Raw genomic sequence first — 18148 nt, 5'->3', positions numbered from 1 at the left:
ATTTTCATAACAGCCAGGAAAGGCTTGGAAAAAGATCGGGAAATTTTAAAATGGCCACTTAGGTATGCTGTCTTGTTATATGTCATACAATGTTTCCAGAGAATCTCTGTGTTAAATATATTTTTAAAACGTTTCACCTGATAACAATTGAAGGAAATTGGTTCCATTTATTGAAAAAAAAGAAAGTCAAGCATACCGAAAGGCATTTCTTACTCAATATGTTTTTTTTTTTGCGTTAACTAAACGTCCTGAACCTCGATAGCCTAGAAAAAATTTTCATCTTTCAAAGCACCTTAAATAATTTACTGTAATAGAATTCATTCGAACTATACTATCAGTTCTGTTTCCTAGGAGGTGCATATCTGTCCTGCCATGACACAAAGTGCTCGTGTGGTATTTCGGGTGCTCGTGTGGTATACCAAACTTGGAAACTTGTCAGCATGCCCAAGAGGCCTCATTAACGGTAAGAAATTAAGTGACCATATCAAAACAATCAACCCATCTGCCTTCTGTTAAGTTATGGCCAATGACCCATTCATTTAAAAGTATGAGAAAGACATTTAAATGTGTATTAAGCAAAATAAATTACAATCTTAGGCATGATACTGTGAATATTCCAGTCACGTCTTCTGAAAATATCCCTCTGCACGGGCATACTTAACTACCAGCCAAAAGAATGTACAGACAGCCCAACTGGGTAACGTTGCAGCAATAAATAGTGATAATTTGGGTAAGTACAATAATGAATCATATATGTACTTGTCATAAAAGGGAACATACTGTTGCTGGCACGAGCAGAAGTTGTGGCTGTTTAATTGTTCACCATACCATGCAACAAAACATTGTATAAAGGTACTGATTTGTATTGACAAGCCGCCATTAGTTATAGTTAAACCGCATTAAGTGTTGACTTAGATGGTTTGAGCGTAAATATATTAAGCTGCTTAATGAACATACAAAGAATACACACTTGTTATTTTAGCCTCATATTGCTGCATCTACTTATTTGCAGCGTACACCTGCAGCACCTTTGGGACTAATGACACAAAAGTCAAGGCCAGCCTGGCGACCATGCTTGCCAAGGAGTAGCGTAAATATTTAATCTGTTTCCATAATAGCATACGACATGAATTAAAGGAATTCATCTATTATATCGAGCAATAGAAACGGTTAATGCATTGCCGGTGCATTTGTTTTATTTTTCGCACTGCATGATTCAGCACTATATAAATCCTTTCTGTTTATGCAACATTTATGAACGTACAGCTGGTTCAGAAGCATTATTAATCTATTAACGGTAATGCATAAGTGCAGATGAAAAGGAACAGGTGCACATGCATAAATACATTCAAAGCTTTTTGCTACCGAATGTAAGCAAAAATGTAAACTAACTTGTAGATAGCCGCTATTGAGTTATGGCCTTATACACTCTTTGTAGACTTGTCTATAAAATGTCTGTCTATAGAGTGTCTATAGATTAATGAAAATTCATGTTTGTTGACAAATGTCTGCAGAATGTCATCGAAAAATGTGTATCGGACTGTTCTGTTTGGTAGACTGAAGTCTATAGAATGTCTATAGACTATCTATATACATTTGTATATAGACATTCCATAGACTTCAGTCTACAAAAGTAGAACTGTATATATAGTTCTACTTTTGTAGACTGAAGTGTATAAAATGTCTACAGACAAATGTCATCTGTAGACATTCTATATACTTCAGTCTACAAAAGTAGAACTGTAAGCCTATACACTTGTCCATAGACAGTCTATATACTCAGACTTATAGACTAGTCTGTAAAAAGTGTATGGCCATAAGTCTACAGACAGTCTATAGACAGTGTATAGAATCAGACTTTTTATAGACTAGTCTATAGAAAGTATGGCCATAAGTCTGTAGACTGTCTATAGGCAGTGTATATACAGTCTATAGACTAAGACTCTTTATAGACTAGTCTATAAAAAATGTATGGCCATAAGTCTATAGAAAGTCTATAGAAAATCTATAGACTCAGACTTTTTATAGACTAGTCTATAAAAAGTGTGTGGGCATAAGTCTATAGACTGTCTATAGACTAGTCTAAGGAAATGTCTATAGACAGTCTATAGACTTAGAAAAATGTCTATAGACTGTCTATGGACATTCTATAAACATGTTTGTAAGGGAACCATCTATAACATTCGAGAAATTTCCGATACATGCAGGCGCGTCCTGCGCTGAGTGATAACATTTGTTAGACGGTGAAATATGGTCACCCAATAAAGATAAACAAGTACGTTTTTCAATATTATCCAAACATTTAGACTCAAAACAAGTAATCATCATAACCTCCTTTGTTCCATGTCGCGCTGACCATGTCCTACTGACAAAACTGCGCACATGGCTTAGATATCGGGGCTAAAAAAGAAAAGAAGCATCATTTTTTGAATAACTCATATTCAATCATACACATGACTGCTTTGCATTTTAGAATTTTTATGATTCATATTAGAAGACGTTATGATAAGACGCCGTCTGTATTTTGCTTTTTCTTTGTTCTCTTGGTGCTTCACTTTAATATTGTGGGAAAGCAATGCTGAGATCGTTTAGGGATATCTTTTTCTGGTGACAGGTCTTTTTCTTTAAGTTGGCACAAACGCCATCAGTTGCGATCTTGAGGTATTTCGGTAGCTTCAAATGTGCCCTGGAAAGATGAAAATCTGTTACGTAAGACAAGCACAAGCATTTTCGATAGCGCATAACATTGCTGGAGGGTTTATACAAATTGTAACGTTATAGAAATGCTTTTTACTAATTAAAGCGCCTCCCTTTCTTTTTTTCCTATGTCCTACAAAAATGCAAGCCTAATGTGCTTTCCTTGCGGAAAGGTTTTCCAACAAAACCGATGTTACACTACGGAGATCAAAGGTGTAATGAGCAGAGACGATTCATCACGCTTATACTGATCTTAAGTACGTAAGTATTCATTGAAGCCCAGGTGATAAATTATACTAAATATGTGTTAGTTAATGTCACAAATTTTTAGCAACACCATTATAATAAAGATAGCATAGCCCGAAGGCATGAAGCCTTTACCTTGGCGCTTGATATTTCATGCGAGGAATTGTGAGTTCTTCTCAGCATAGTGCGTCTTTGACTTAGACTAAGCTTGTCTGCGTATCAGACTCTCAAGAAGAGTTACAGTTTGTGTATGTTGTCGATGCGCAGTCAAACTAGTCGCTGCCTGGTGTCACGAAAGTAGATATGTTGGTCATGTAAACTGCGTGTTCAATGTCAACCTAAGCCAAGACGTCCACGAACAATGATCGATCGCGGCCGATAGACCTTTAGAGTAATAGAGCACTAAATTGGGGGGGGGGGGGTGCCCAGCATAGCGGGAGAGTCAGCCGAGATTGATTTTGATTATTTCGTCATGACCGCCTATTCGCACAGCCATGTGCATGTCTGTCACACATTCACGCACGACCGTCAAAAATAATATTTATTCTTACCTCGTCTGGGCCATGTGTCTAAAGCAAGCCGTGGTCAAAAGCTACTTCACGCATGATCGTTCCGTTGCACCGAACGGGAGTGGAGAACGCACTCACATGGCTAAGAACACGATAAGTTTTCAGTTTTCATTGCCTTTTCTTCCTTCACTGCAGGCGTACTTGTAATGGCTTCTTGTCTAAGAGTGTGAGCTGGTAGTTCTTAACACCGATAGCCTCCTGCGCACCTTTGTTTATACAAACTCTGTTGAACCGGCAAATAAACTAGAAGTTCTCAAAAAATTCATGGAGAGGAGTGATAACCAATGAGAAAAAATGGGAATGCATCTGCGAATACTGAATATAATAGGATAAACGATCTCGTCTGTCGTAACACAAAAAGGTTAGCACGAGTTCAATTGGCTGCATTCTGTGAGCGTTTATCCGTGTTTACTTCCATGACGTGGAGATGAATAGCCTATCCGGAAAGATTCGCCCAAACATGTCATTTCGAGTCCTTGCTTCAAAGCAAGGAAAATATTTATCAATCTGGGCAGAAGATTTTGCCGATATATACACATCTGCAATACACCGCGGGAATGTACTTTAGCAGGACGTCCTTGCGGGCTACTTGGTACACGCTTGAAGGGAGGTTAAAACTGAGCGAAATAAAACGATGAAAGCGAAAGAAACACACAACACACCACGAGCGCAGGAATGGCCAACCCTCAGTCATCTGAATCGTTCCATGGGATGAATACGCGAATTACCTTTCGCGTGTTGGATTTGCCGCTTAGGGGAATAAAAAGAGAGGTGCTGTGGGTCCCCCTTTGGTCAGCAATGAAATGCTGGCAATTCTGCCATACGAGCGAAGACGAGCCCATATGGCCATATTTAATCGCGTCTGTAACACGGGAGAGATCCCCAAATCGGGGAAGACAGCATTGGTGGTGCCAGTGCTCAAGTCTGCAAATGATCCTGCGAACCTTGCCTCATATCGGCCAATATCGCTAACATCACGCATATCAAAGTTGATGGAAAGACTAATACGTACGAGGTTAACATGGTTTCTCGAGCACAGAAGTGGACTGTCATCGCCTATGACGATATCTCGCCCACAGTTTAGTGTCCAGGGCAGTGTCTCGGACTTGCTAAGCCACGTCGAGCACCTTCTTGTACTCGCTCTTTCCAGACTCGCAATCTTTATGGACGTGCTAAAGCATACGACTGTTCGCCTCATACTGGCATTATTAAAGGACTCCAAGCCCTGGGTACCTCTGTAAATGGTCTTTCATTCTTTCATGAATAGTCTATAGACCAGCATGTTCAGAATAAGCTCCGAAATATAATGAATGAAAAGCAACGCATTTCTCTCGGCATCCCACGAGGAAGAGTGCCATCTTTCTTAGTTTTTAACGTTGCCATGGCCACCTATCCAGACGTACTGTAGGTAGGTTGGACGGCAGTGACAATTTCTATCAACGCAGATGACATCTGCATTTGCATCTCGGGGTACCAACATAGATTTCGCCCGGGTAGCCGAGGGCGCAATCTCCGTCATCGATCGTCACTTATCTATGCTTGGCCTATTTTTATTAGCGAAAAAAAAACTGCCTTCATGCTTTTGCTGCGAGTGAGGGGGAAGTTAACTCGCATGTCGCTGAATATTAGAGCCTATCCAATTTGCCGCGCGACTATTGTTCGATTCCTGGGCGTCACCATCAACAGCAAGCTGCTATGGCGACGCGCTGTTGAACGTGTTGTGACTTCATCAGTGCAAAGAGTGAACGCACTTCGTCGCATGGCCGGTACACGTTGGGGGAAGAACCCTCTGTCTATGCTTAAACTGAACGCTACACTGATAACAAGCCGCATCCTCTATCAGCTACCGCAGACATCACCATCACCGAGCCAATTCCAGTGCTTGGAGGCTGTGCACAGAAAGGGACTTCGCTTAGCGATGGAAATTCCTGAGGCGGCTTCAAACATGAACCTTAGTAATGAAGCGGAGTCTCTTCCACTCCGCCTTTTTGCATTTCAGGCCTTGCTGACGCAGCTTTCAAGGCTGGGCGAGTCCCCCGCAGGAGCGGCGCTTCTCCGTCAGCGAAGAGCAAGAACTTGCTCCCATTTCCATGTGGCGCTGGACAGCTTTCGATAATTTATTGGAGTGGCCTAAACTGAGTCACCTCGACCAGACATGGCCGTTTTCGGACGTACCCAGCAGCCTAATTACCTAATTACCTAACATGTCTAATTTCGATCGAACGCGAAGCACTAAAAGCAATATCGAGTGTACCCCACCTACCATCAAAACGTAAAATTTCAAGTTGCGAGGCAGTTTCTTGTGCTAGATCACCTGACCGCAGGGTTTCGAAGCCACCGACAGGTGCACACAGTCGGGTCGGTGTGTGCACAGATAGGCGCATATCGGTATTCGGCGTACCCTCCCTTGATGTGTCATGGCCTGGCCCCCTGGATCGCGTGGCTTTGTCGACAACAGCACAATGTGCAGCAATTACCGCGGCCTTGCGAAAACTGCACGCTTATTCTGCGCTTGAGGTCACGGTGCTGACTCAAAGTCATTCTTATAACGATTACGTCCTGCGCTACCTCGAGACAAGTTTACAAGGAAATCTCTGGAACTGATCAAGGTTGTAATGAGCAAAGGATTTAACGTAAACTTTTAAAGAATGCCATGCTACGTAGAAATTGAAGAAAATGAAAAAGCTGGCACTCTTGCACGCTTGGCATTGGCATGTGTTCCAAAAGCGAGATGGTGGTGGTGGTGGTAACAACTTTATTAACAATCCGGCAAATTCGTGGCCTGGGCCTAGGCCGCCCCCGAGGAAGTCCGGAGATCCTGTCTCCTCGCCGCCTCACGGGCTTGCTGGATGGCCCATAGCTGATTTTCGAGGTTTGAGCTGCGCAACGCGGCCGTCCATCGCGCCGCAGCTTCATCTGGGGAAACTGCATTTTCTTTGCATATAATTTCACATTCCGAGAGAATGTGTCTAAGAGATGCGTGAGCCCTGCTGCATAATTTGCAGTTATCATCTGAGTAGATGTCCGGATATATCCTTCTGAGATGGACGGGGTTGGGGAAGGTCTTTGTAGCTGCCTCCAGTCTACCGCTTGGGCCCTGTCGAGTTTGGGGTTAGGGGGCGGATAAACCCGCCTTGAGTTTTGATAAAATTTTGTAATATCACAGTATCTGATCATTCTGTCCCTCTCAGTCCATGCCTCCGAGGTCTCACGTTCCTCGCGGGCGCGGAACGTGAGACCACGCGCTACGCGGTGGACCTCCTCGTTGAGGTTGGTTGCGGGGGTGTCGGGGGACTGTGAGCCGGGAACCATACAATGTGTCGTTCCTCCGTCTCCTTTGAGGTGACATAGTTCGCGTTGGCTTTGAGCATAGCCTCAGCCTTCGGCGAAATTCTGCCTTGTGCATAGTTTCTGACCGCCGTCTGCGAGTCACTGAGTACGTATCTACAACTGGGGTTAACGATGGCTAGGGCTATCGCCACCTCTTCCGCTACCTCGGGGTTTTTTACACGTATGCTACAAGAACTGACCACTTGTTTTTCGGTATTGAGGACGGCCACTGCAAAAGCACGTCGAACCTCGTATTCTGCCGCGTCTACGAACAGCGCTTCCTTGTCCCTACCGAAGGCTTTGAGTAAAGCCTTGGCTCTACTCTCTCTTCGACCCTGATTGAATTCGGGGCTCATGTTCTTGGGTATATTAGCCACCTGCAGCTTTTCCCTGATCGCGCTTGGAAGTGATGTCTTGTCGCCGTGCTGCTTGTGATAACTTACACCGAGTTTGTCCAGGATGCTCCTGCCCGTTCGTGTCTTCGCTAGTCTTTCGAGTTGCGAGATTTGGTGTGCCTCAATTAACTCTTCAAGCGTGTTGTGGACGCCCAGCTGTAGCAGAAGTTCCGTGCTGGTGCTGTCTGGAAGGCCCAGTGCCATCTTGTGTGCTCTTCTAATGAGGGTGTTCAGTTTGGCATATTCTGCCGCGTACCAGTTGTGGTAGGCGGCCACATAGGTAATGTGGCTAATAACGAAGGAGTGTATGAGTCTGACGACGTTGGCCTCCCTCATACCCTGGTGTCTGTTGGCGATTCTCCTGATGAGCCTCATCGTGTTCGTGATCTTAGTCTCCAAATGCCTGACCGTTTCTCCGTTGTTGCCGTTCGATTCTATGATGAGTCCGAGCACCTTATTCTGCTTCACCCTGGGTATTTCTTGTCAGTCTTTGTTGCGTATGCAAATTTCTTCGTATGCAGCATGCCGGATGTAAGCCTTGGGGGGTCTTCGCCTAAGCGTCGGGCGGTAGAGGAGGAGTTCCGATTTTTCTGGCGAGCAGAAGAGACCGGTTCCGACTAGGTACTCTTCCACCACTTCGACCGCGGTCTGTAATCGCTGTTCGATTTCTCCGTCGCTTCCTTCGGACACCCAGATCGTAACGTCATCCGCGTATATTGTGTGATGCACTCCCTCGATGGCGCTGAGGCGCTCGGGTAGGCCGATCATGATGAGAAAAGAGCATCGGTGAGATGACCGAGCCTTGCGGGGTGCCGACACTGCCTATGTTCCTGTCTTCGGATGCGAGTTTGCCCAGCGTTAAGGAGACTTTCCTGTTTGTGAGGAAATCCTGAACATAGCTGTACGCTCGGTTTCCTAGATTGAGTGCGGCAACGCTGCGTAGTATGGCTGCGTGAGCTGCATTGTCGAAGGCTTTCTTGAGGTCTAATACTAGAATGGCCCTGGTACCTCTTGTCTTGTCGAGTATCTGGTGCTTGATTTGCAACATTGCATCCTGCGTGGAGAGATGAGCTCGAAACCCGAGCATGGTGTCTGGATACGCTTCCACGTCGTCCAAGTGTGCGTTGATCCGGGTGAGGAAGGCGTGCTCCATCAACTTGCCGACGCACGACGTAAGGGATATTGGTCGAAGGTTGGCCAGATCTGGGGGTTTCCCTGGTTTGGGGATGAGCACCATTTTTGCTCTTTTCCACTGGTCGGGGATGCATCCTCGGATCCAGCAATCGTTAATGTACTTGGTCAGTTCGGAGATCGTCTCGTTGTCCAAGTTACGAAGGGTCTTATTAGTTACGCCGTCCGGTCCCGGGGCCGACTTGGTGTTGAGCTTTTGCAAAGCGGCCCGGATTTCCGCCTCGGCAAAGTCTCTGTCCAGAGAGAAATTGGGATTTCCCGTGCATTCTCCGTGTTGAATAGTCGGGCTGTGCGGGGCGTATCTGTTGCAGAGTTCGGAAAGGATTTCTTCCTCGCCCTTGGTGTGTGTGTGTATTAGCTTGCGCATGGTTTCCCCATGTGTTGCCTTGGTCTTGGTTGCGTCTAGCAGGTGTCGGAGCAGGCGCCATGTGTGACCGGTGCCAATCCGTCCGTTCATCTGGTTGCAGATCTCATCCCACTGTTGTTTACTAAGAGTTTTGCAGTGTTCTTCTATTTGTCTGTTGAGTAACGCTATGTGTTTCCTCAACTTCCTATGGTGTCTTTGTTTCTGCCACCTGGCTTGAAGCGATCGTTTGGCCTCCCACATGTGCACCAGGCGGCTGTCGATCTTCTCGACGGGAAGTTCTGGCGTCACGGTCTTTGTTACTTCATTGACGTCAGCCATCACTTCTTCGGCCCATTGTTGAATGTCTGTGATGGGCGCGTGCGTCGTGCCGGCTCGATTCTTGCGGAACTGGTCCCAGTCCGTCCATTTGAAAGTTTTGTTGGGTTCGACCTTTATATTCTCCAATAATTTCGTTTCCAGAATTCTGTGATCACTACCAAGGTCTTCGAATGTGTTATTCCAACTCGCTCCTCTTGGGTTCTTCACTAATGTTAGATCGGGCGTGGTGTCTCTTGTCAGCCCTGTTCCCATTCTGGTGGGGGAGCTGGGGTCGGTGATGAGGGCCAGGCCTGTTTCTTGTATATCCTGCCATAAAGCCTTGCCTTTGGCTCTCGTATACGCATAGCCCCACGCTCCTTGCGGGGCGTTAAAATCTCCCCCGATTAGTAAGGGATGGGAGCCCGCAATGTCGGTGGCCCTCCTAAAAAGGGTTAGAAAGCGCTGTCGTATGTGCGCTGGCTTGCTGTATAGATTGAGGATAAACGTGCTGCATTGGCTCTTGCTTTTAGGTATAATTTCTGCGAATACTTGTTCAATCTGCGCTACCTTAATGTCGTGACGAACGACCACTAAGCCTTTCCTGACCAAAGTAGTTACCGCTTGGTTTTCCCCGGATGGGGGACTGATGGCTTGGTAACCGGGTAGTTTTGCTAATTCGTGTGTCTCTTGTAGCATCATTACATCGGGTTTCGATTTGCTTTTAAGGTGTTGTTGCAGGACCGCTTTTTTGCGGCGTAACTCCTGCAATTCCACTGCCATATCGTCAGCGCGCCTCTTTTACCGTGCTTGCCTATTTTGGTCTGGTCGTGGGGTGGAGGTCTGAACGACCCCAGATGCTCCTGCGGTGTTTACAGGGGTGTCGTGGAATTGATTAGATGCGACCCCAGTTATGGGGGCCCCTGCGGTGGTAACTGGCTGCAGCTTGGCTACTCTAAGACTGAGGTTGGCAACGTTGCTTTCGAATTTGTCAAGTCTCGAAATTATGGTCGAGACCGCCAGCGTGAGGTTGCCGACGGCTTCCGCTTGTTCTTTCAGTACATTTTGCACTTCTGTTAATTTCTGCCCTAGGTCTGCCAGTTGTGATCCGGTTTGGTTGCTAACGGCTGGAGCCTTTCTCTTAGGTGGCGGAGGGTTGTCGTCCTCCTCCATGCTATTATTAGGAGTTATCGCAGCTGCACCTGAGCTACAAGTACTCAGACGGAGAGATATCTCCATCCTTCGACTATTCTTAAGTTCCTGGATTTCTCTCGTGAGGTGTGAGAATAATTCTTTCAACTGCGCATTTTCCCGTCTCATTTCTGCTATTTCTTTAGAAGCTGCAGTCTCCTCAGTTCCGCCGCGGCGCGACGAGCCTTTGACCGCGTCTGCCCAGCTCACCTTGTTGGTGGCCTCTTCGATCTCCGGGCCGCCCCCGCTGCGGCGCGAACGCGAACGCGTACGGCTCCTGGATCTGGTTCGGGCCGGTCCGGGTGTGCGGCTCCGTGATCTGGACTTTCTGGTCCTCGAGCGGGCCCTCGAGCGTGAACGGGTCCTGGTCTCTCGGGAAGGGCGTCCAACTGATTCCCTCGTAGCCTCCGATGCTAGGAATTCTTCCTGTTGTCGTTGTCTTTCCCAACGTCGTCTCTTGACGATATATGGCGTCTTGAAGCGAGCCTTGCAATTCTTATCGGCCGTTAAGTGCTCACCTCCGCAAAGTTGGCAAAGCGGGTTGCACTGGTGGTCGCGACCTGGGTTGGCCGTGCCGCAGCCTCTACAGATGCGGTCCTGCGGACTGGGGCACACGTCCATGCGGTGGCCCAGTCTGCCGCATTGGAAGCACAGGTAAAGTTGTTTTCTGTACAACGCGCACCTGATGAGAGCGCCTCCGTAGCGGACGAAGGAGGGAACTTTCAGTCCGGAAAACAGCACGATGACCGTGGTGGTATTGGTGAGTCGTTTCGCAGCGATTGCCGTGGGATTCTTGGGGGTAACGACCTGGGCGGTGATGTCCCGGGGTGAATCTTCGAGAGGTATACCCCTGATGACTCCTTTGGAAGTTAAGTCGGGTGCCGATTCATATGCGTTGGTCTCATAGGCCTGGCCGTTGACCACGAGGCGCTCGACTCTTTGGTATCGGTCTGCGTTGGCTTCACTGGGGGTACTCACTACGATGATGTTCTGTTGTACGTTGATACACACGGTGTCGTCTACCCTGTGCTCCCCGGGTATACCAGCAGCTTGGTAGACGCACGAGGCTACTCGGGCCGCTCCTAATTCGCCAATATTGAGGCCTCCCTTTGGGCGGATGATAATCTTGAAATCACCCTTCGGTAGATATGGCATGCGGCTGGCCTTGATTAACTGCTGTTTAAGTTTCTGCTCGCGCTTCTTTCTTCCGCCGGTGCCGAGGTGGACGCCGAAACTGCTCGTATTGGATCTCTCAACGGCTTGCTTTTTCGAGCCGACGGTACTCCAGCCCCTGCCGGCCTCAAATTCTTCTTGAGACATATTCTCCCCTTGCACGAGAACCTCCATTTCTTCCGTCTGCGAGCGAGCGTGGGCGCGCGCGCGCCACGTGTACTTTTCTTGCGGAGGCGCCTATAGGCCTAGGCTCGCGGCAGCCACCCCCGCGGCTGCCGGTGTGGCACAGACGAAAATTTGGCGTCGAAGTTCGAAAAATGGGATTCCCACCTTGAAGTTGGTATCGGCAGAATCTTGGTAACTTGCTGCGTGAGATGGTAGCAAAAACTCGATGATTTTCGGTGACTTCCCTGCGAAATCATTGAATGAAGACGGAGCCGATGTGAAGTGCATCTACCTTCTTCGGCCAGCTCTTCTTCCTCCTCCCAAAAGCGAGAGCGCCAAAGATTTTTTCAGAACCATTTGGAGGCAATTCGCATTAACTTTAGGGCAATCCACCATACAGCCCAACACGCCTGTGTGATCCATAGATTTACTCGGATAGAAGCAACCCTATCGTACCGCATCCTAACCGACTCCACGTACACCGCGGCTTGGTTGTTCAGGACTGGGCAATGCACTTTCCGGCTCTGTACCTTCTGTAATGTATTCGGTGACATCGAACATTTCATTTGAATATGCTCGCAGTTCGACGCAGAAAGAGAAGTGATGGTCGACAGCCTGCAAAAGAACGGTCTTTTGTAGTGGAAATTTAATGGCGTCATTTTCCCCGGAGAGCCTGCGACTTTCAGGAAGAGAGTGCAATGACTGATAATTTTCTTTACGTGAGACAGGAGGCCCTTCGAGCCTTGGGAACCCACATAGTGACACACACAGAAGGCTCAGATGGATCAATTGCCGCTACGTATGCCAGGCTAACCACGCCTGCTGAAAAACTGCCGCCAGCTCCACCACCATCCATCATGTACGAAGGAAAGTTCATCGAGACACCAAGTACATGAAATAATTAAAGATTAGGTGCAATGTTTCCTATATGAACCGAGTAAGTTACGTAGGCTGTGCTTAACAAAAACAGTATCGCTGCCTCGAAAGACCTTTTGAGATAAACAAACTGAAATCATTCTAAAAATCTCAAAGAAAGCAATAATAAGATGTTTCACCGTCAACAGGCTGCACCTTTGAGTTTCTACTTTCGAGCGGCCTCAGGAGCGCCAGCGGGATCGGCACCACCTTCGCCGTTGGTGAAAGCAGAAGGCCCAGAAGAGCCGCCGTGACCGCCTCCTTCAGGTGGTGTCCCGCCACGTGGTCTTTCTACTATCTTGCATTGGCTTCTGCGAGCAGAAACAGATTTTTGAAGCTTGGGTTCCTAATATACAAAAAACATTAGACACGTGGAATACTGAAGCGAAGCTGTCTTTGCTACTCGAATTACTTTTTGTCTTCGTCTGTGAAAAATATGACTGGCTTGGGAAACGTTCGCGACAAATATGTCCTCACTGAATGTAAGAGAAATGAAATGAATATCGAGATGGCAATTTGCACAATTTATTATAAATTGCCAACATTCCAAAAGAATTTTTTTTAAATGCACCAGTCCACTAAAGGCACGAAAAAAATACGAAAGCCCCGATCACAGCAGTAAACGCCCACCTGTTCGTTGTATAGGACTGCGTAACAGAATAAAGTTAAGACAGAGTAATTTTCGCAACGAGTGCTAAGGTCACTTACAAATTATATTAATCAGCCATACAACGATGTGGGCCATGATGGCGAAATAATCACATCGGCAGAGCAGTGGCTGAAATTACAGCTGTTTCGTAATATGGCAGTTTAGATCGAACGCGAAGCACTAAACGCAATAGCAAGGCTTTACGTTACGCTGACGGCTCCTCAGAATTATGTCGTGACGAGGAGTGGCACCAGCAGCATTGTAGGCGTGGCGCAGCGATTGTTCACGAGTTGGGAAAGTAGGAAAACCATCGGCCTTTTTGAGTGCCCAAATTTACGATTACATATATCTAGCTTGGCGTTCGCTGTGCGTTTCGCTATGGTCAGTGCAAGGGCCACTACGTTGCTTCCATACGGCTATTCAGCAGAAGCGTTGATGTGTGTGTGCACAGCACTATAGCCTGAATGGGAAGGCAGAACACCGTCCTGACTCTGGCAGAACCAATCGAACGGTACAGGACGCTGCATCCACATAGCTTCTTCGCTTTGCAGGGAAATATACTGCGCTTTCCTGAAGATCTTGCAATCTTCTACGCAACGGCCGCGCATGCGTGTCGATGATGTGACACCGCTGCGGCAGAGGCGCCACTGAGAATTGCGATGGCGCGAATGCGCCACAGACGCCCGTATAATTGCTGTTGTATCAAAGCTTTCCTTAGATACTGGTCACATGACAGACCGTTGCTGGGAAGATTACGCTTACTAATTGAGAACAGGGTTTGTGAGCGGTGGCTCTGGCTGACATTTGCAGGGTTACTTCTAGTAGTAAGGTGTAAATACAGTAGAAAGTGGATGGGGAAATCGCGTGGCGGTAGCTGAATTGGTGGAGCATCGCACGCGTAATGCGAAGAAGCGGGAATGTTCGCCACTTACGGCAAGTTGTTGTTTCAACCACTTTCCTATACAATTATTTGTCGTTTCTTTATTTTCACTTATTAAGCACAAGTAATTTCACCTATGTTGTCTGTCCTTGGTGTCGGTGATTGTTGGCTATATATATATATATATATATATATATATATATATATATACCTGCCACTTGAAGGGCATTCACATTTTCACACTGACACTGCTAAGCTCACGCCTGAAAAACCAGCCGAGCGCAACTGCGTTGCCCTTACTTTTCTGGCCCGTGGGACACTGTATGCTGTATCGGGCGCACAGCAAATTTGCCCCGCTTATTCGCGTTTCCTTATTCTTGGCAATGGGTCGACATGGCGAAGACATGGTGACCTGCTCCTCTTTTTTAATGCCATATATCGCATGCCAGCGCACGTTCTGCGTCATACCGTTGCTTAATTTTCCTACGTGCAAAATTAGTTGTAGAGGTTCGCTGCATGTACGCGATGCTTTACCGATGACCGATACCTTCTGGCGTACAATTAAATGATAGGGTGAGCCTTTGAAGACAAAGCCAATTCGACATTCAGTAGTTGCTTGTTTGCATAGACCATAAAGCTAAGTGTGTCGCTGAATCCAGGGCACTTCAAACTTGATGCGTTGCACTTAGTGCTGTCGACTTGGCTGACTAGTACGTATACTATAGATTTAAGGCTAGGTATTACTATTACCTCGAATATTGGCATCATTAAAGAAATTCAGAGAGAACCAGTCTATGATGATTGCCTAAGGAATACGATAGCCGTTAATTCGCAAATCACATGCTCCGTATTGAACTTTCATTACAGCCGACCGAGCGGAGGGTGACGTTACGTCCGTTTGTCTTCAGAGGAATCGACATTTGTGCAAGTCGGTACTGGTGGAACATCTTGATGGGGCCGCGCAAACTACGAAGACACGGAAGACACGAGGAAAGAGAAATACAGCACATCACTGACCCGAAACTGACTTTATTGGAAGAACTGCGCGTCTCTGGACCTCGGCTTTTCGAGCACTCTCAAGCAGCTCATGGTTGTCGGTATTCTGACAGTGTACTGGTGGCAGTGCTCATACACTCTAGTGTCACACATAGTCTGTACCTACTTTTCAACTTGTGGCACTGCTTCAAGTATATGTGACATGTTTCTTGGTGCAAGCTCGGGCTCTGCACATTGTAGGAGATATATTTTTTGTAATTGTAGAATAATGTAACCTTTTCTTAGCTCGTTGCTCTGTTTCACACATTGGCGCCGTCCGTAGCTATAAAGGTGAGCTAGAGAGGGGAGATAGGTGAGAGCAACGCCAGAAGAAGCTTGCCTTGATGGAAGCGCACGTGGTGTAACGTGCAGTGAGAGGCGAGTGGTCGGTGACGTGACGCAAAGCTCCGGTAGCTGTAACACGAGTAATTGTGTTGTCCGTCGCTGCCTGCATCGGGGAAGTTATTCTGTATGACTTAGGCGCCTTGTTTTTTTTCCCCGTTGCGTCCCGTTAACAAGATGGTGAACTGTTACGATTGCCGTGCCTGGCTCAGCGCGCTGCAGCAGCCAGGGCTGCGCCAGTTTAGGCTTAGGAAGTCGGCGTGCATTTGGGCAATCTGAGAAGAGCACAGTAGTTTTAAGGCAGGACGCTACAGAACATACTTTACACAGACATCATGGAATAACAAGAGCCGTTCGGAGAGCTCGAGATCGGGCGCGAAAACACTTAGCGCACACCAGAGCAAACGCTAAAAAATTCGGTTTCCGCTCTAGCAACGGTCCTGTGATATTTTTTATGCGGTATGAAGCACCGAGACCACATAGACAACACATAGAGTGGTAGAGAAGACAATGAAATTGTCGCGAATTAATTAATAAGAATGGTATGTCAATATCGGGTAACCTTCCCGTTGCAGTCTTCGGAATAGCCAATTTGAGAATATATGGTGGCTCACCAAGACAGTGATTCTTGAAGGCGCAACAGCTATAGCAAGCTTTCGCTCTTGTCATATAAAGATTTCTACATGTGTTGGCATGGGTGACACAAAGTACACATCAAAGCTGTCTATGAGAACGCCCTAATATTTGTGCTGTATAAATTTCGCAATCCTACAGCAAACGTTTGTATTATGATTGTTTACGGAAATGCAGAAACTCCACCTACAAGTCGTGTGACGCGAGTAGTTACGTGTCCGAGCAATTTTTGTGGGCTTTTGGCGTCATTTCGAAGTACGTATCCAAACCAACTTACTCACTTTCTGTTCTATTTGACGGACATACCTTTTAGAATTTCAGTTCTAAAACGTTCTTACAATGTTAGTCCTATGGCATATGAGACAACGACATTTTTATAGTGAGGCAGTAAAAAAAAGTTACAGCTAGTTTTTAACAAGGTATAGATATCTTCGCTGCTCATTTCGTGGTAATAACCTTTAAGTACGAAAGATGAAAACTAACATATATTTAAAATCCCTGGTGCAGCAGCAATCGGTACTTTTTCTGCACACTCCTAGCTACAACTCCATAATTTTAAACGACATGCCTCCACTAGAACCTACAAGGACAAACAATTGTGTATATTGTAGTATATCGCATTACTAAGGGTCTCCCAACATACTTACATAATCATGACGCTAGCAATGATGGACAGGATTACAAGAACCTTTGAAGCAGCCATCACAAATATTGTGCACTTGCAGCTATCCACCGCACTGTGAACAGGGTAGCTAAGGCTCACCACCTTTTACACGCCAACGGCCCCCGCTTCTCTTCTCCTTCCGCCATAACTAAGAATATCTAGAGCGAGGTAGCGGATGAGAGAAATGCAGGCTTCAAGAGCGCAAAGTTCATGAAAGGAACATTATTGGTGAAGGCGCAGGTGATCAATAAAGTGACTCGACATTTCTCAGGCACAACATATCTTTGCCTGTTTCGTAAACATCTGTTCGCGTCCCTTTATAATAGCACTATTTTTCAGCGCAGGAGAGTACATGTTCGCAGGATTCTTTGTTTCATTTTTTTCTTTTTTCGCTTGTGAGTGATACAGTAGGAAAAACACGCGATTGTGTGCGTGTAAGAACGTTACAAATGTTCTCGGCCGCAACGGACTGTGTTTTTAACGCCAGCATGCAAGAAACAATTGAGTATACTTAAATAAATATCTAAAAAGCTTCTACAAAGCTTTGTTTTTTTGCAAAGCGTTCTCTCTGTTTCGCGAACGGAACAAAATCTGTTCTTGTTTTCTGTCAAATGGAACAGCTCATAACCTATAACGTATTTTTCCTGGGATATTTTTAGCCCAGATAAGAAATGGTGCACGTTATTTTTGGCATTCCAGCCTTCTGTATTTCTTAAATGGGTGCCTTCGTTATTGCACCTTCGCAGTAAACAGCTAGAAGAAACACGTTTTACTGTAGTACGTCAGCTCCGGATTTCTGACTCAGATTGTGCAATTGGTCATGTAAGACGAAAGGGAGACGTGACACACACAGGCGCTCGCTTGCTACAATCTTTATTTCGAGCAAGGGACCCGTATATATATATATATATATATATATATATATATATATATATATATATATATATATATATATATATATATATATATATATATATATATATATATATATATACAACTTTTTCGCGTACATCATACATGCGCTGTGTGCGAAAATTCCTTACACACCATTGCGCAGGTACGATAACTCTTTGCGGGAAAGGGCAATCGATGGTTTTGACACGTAGTTCTTCCCACACTTTAAAGGAAGGCTGTAAACAACCGCTTCCACACATTCAACAAACGGTTCCTGGTGTTTCTTTTTGCACGTGCGCTTGTCAGAGAGGCCTGGTCTGGTTAGTCTGCACAGACATTCCAATTTTGTAGACGCTTAAAACACAACCCTAACATTCGCACGTTGACCTAATTTCTTTAAACGGTGCAATAGGCAGTGGATATATGGGAAGACAGCAACGCTCCTCTTACCTACAGAAGGCAGGCTGGCGGAATTCTTAGATAGCTTCGACTTGAGCAGACCCTCAGCAACACTAATA

At 46.2% G+C, this 18148-nt stretch overlaps 1 long non-coding RNA gene across 1 annotated transcript; it reads right to left on the bottom strand.

Annotated features, from left to right (window-relative positions):
- Nucleotides 1-2367: 2367 nt before the first annotated feature.
- On the bottom strand, nucleotides 2368-16919 carry LOC142563873 (uncharacterized). The gene is made up of 3 exons (XR_012824433.1): nucleotides 16720-16919; nucleotides 12674-12844; nucleotides 2368-2686 (listed from the first exon to the last, which is right to left on the bottom strand). It is a non-coding gene; the product is annotated as an uncharacterized LOC142563873 (long non-coding RNA).
- Nucleotides 16920-18148: the final 1229 nt, after the last annotated feature.

Source organism: Dermacentor variabilis, chromosome 11, assembly GCF_050947875.1.
Source record: "Dermacentor variabilis isolate Ectoservices chromosome 11, ASM5094787v1, whole genome shotgun sequence".
In the NCBI taxonomy this organism is placed as follows: domain Eukaryota; kingdom Metazoa; phylum Arthropoda; class Arachnida; order Ixodida; family Ixodidae; genus Dermacentor; species Dermacentor variabilis.
Note: the sequence above shows the minus strand (reverse complement) of the source record. Positions and strands in the feature narration are given on the sequence as shown.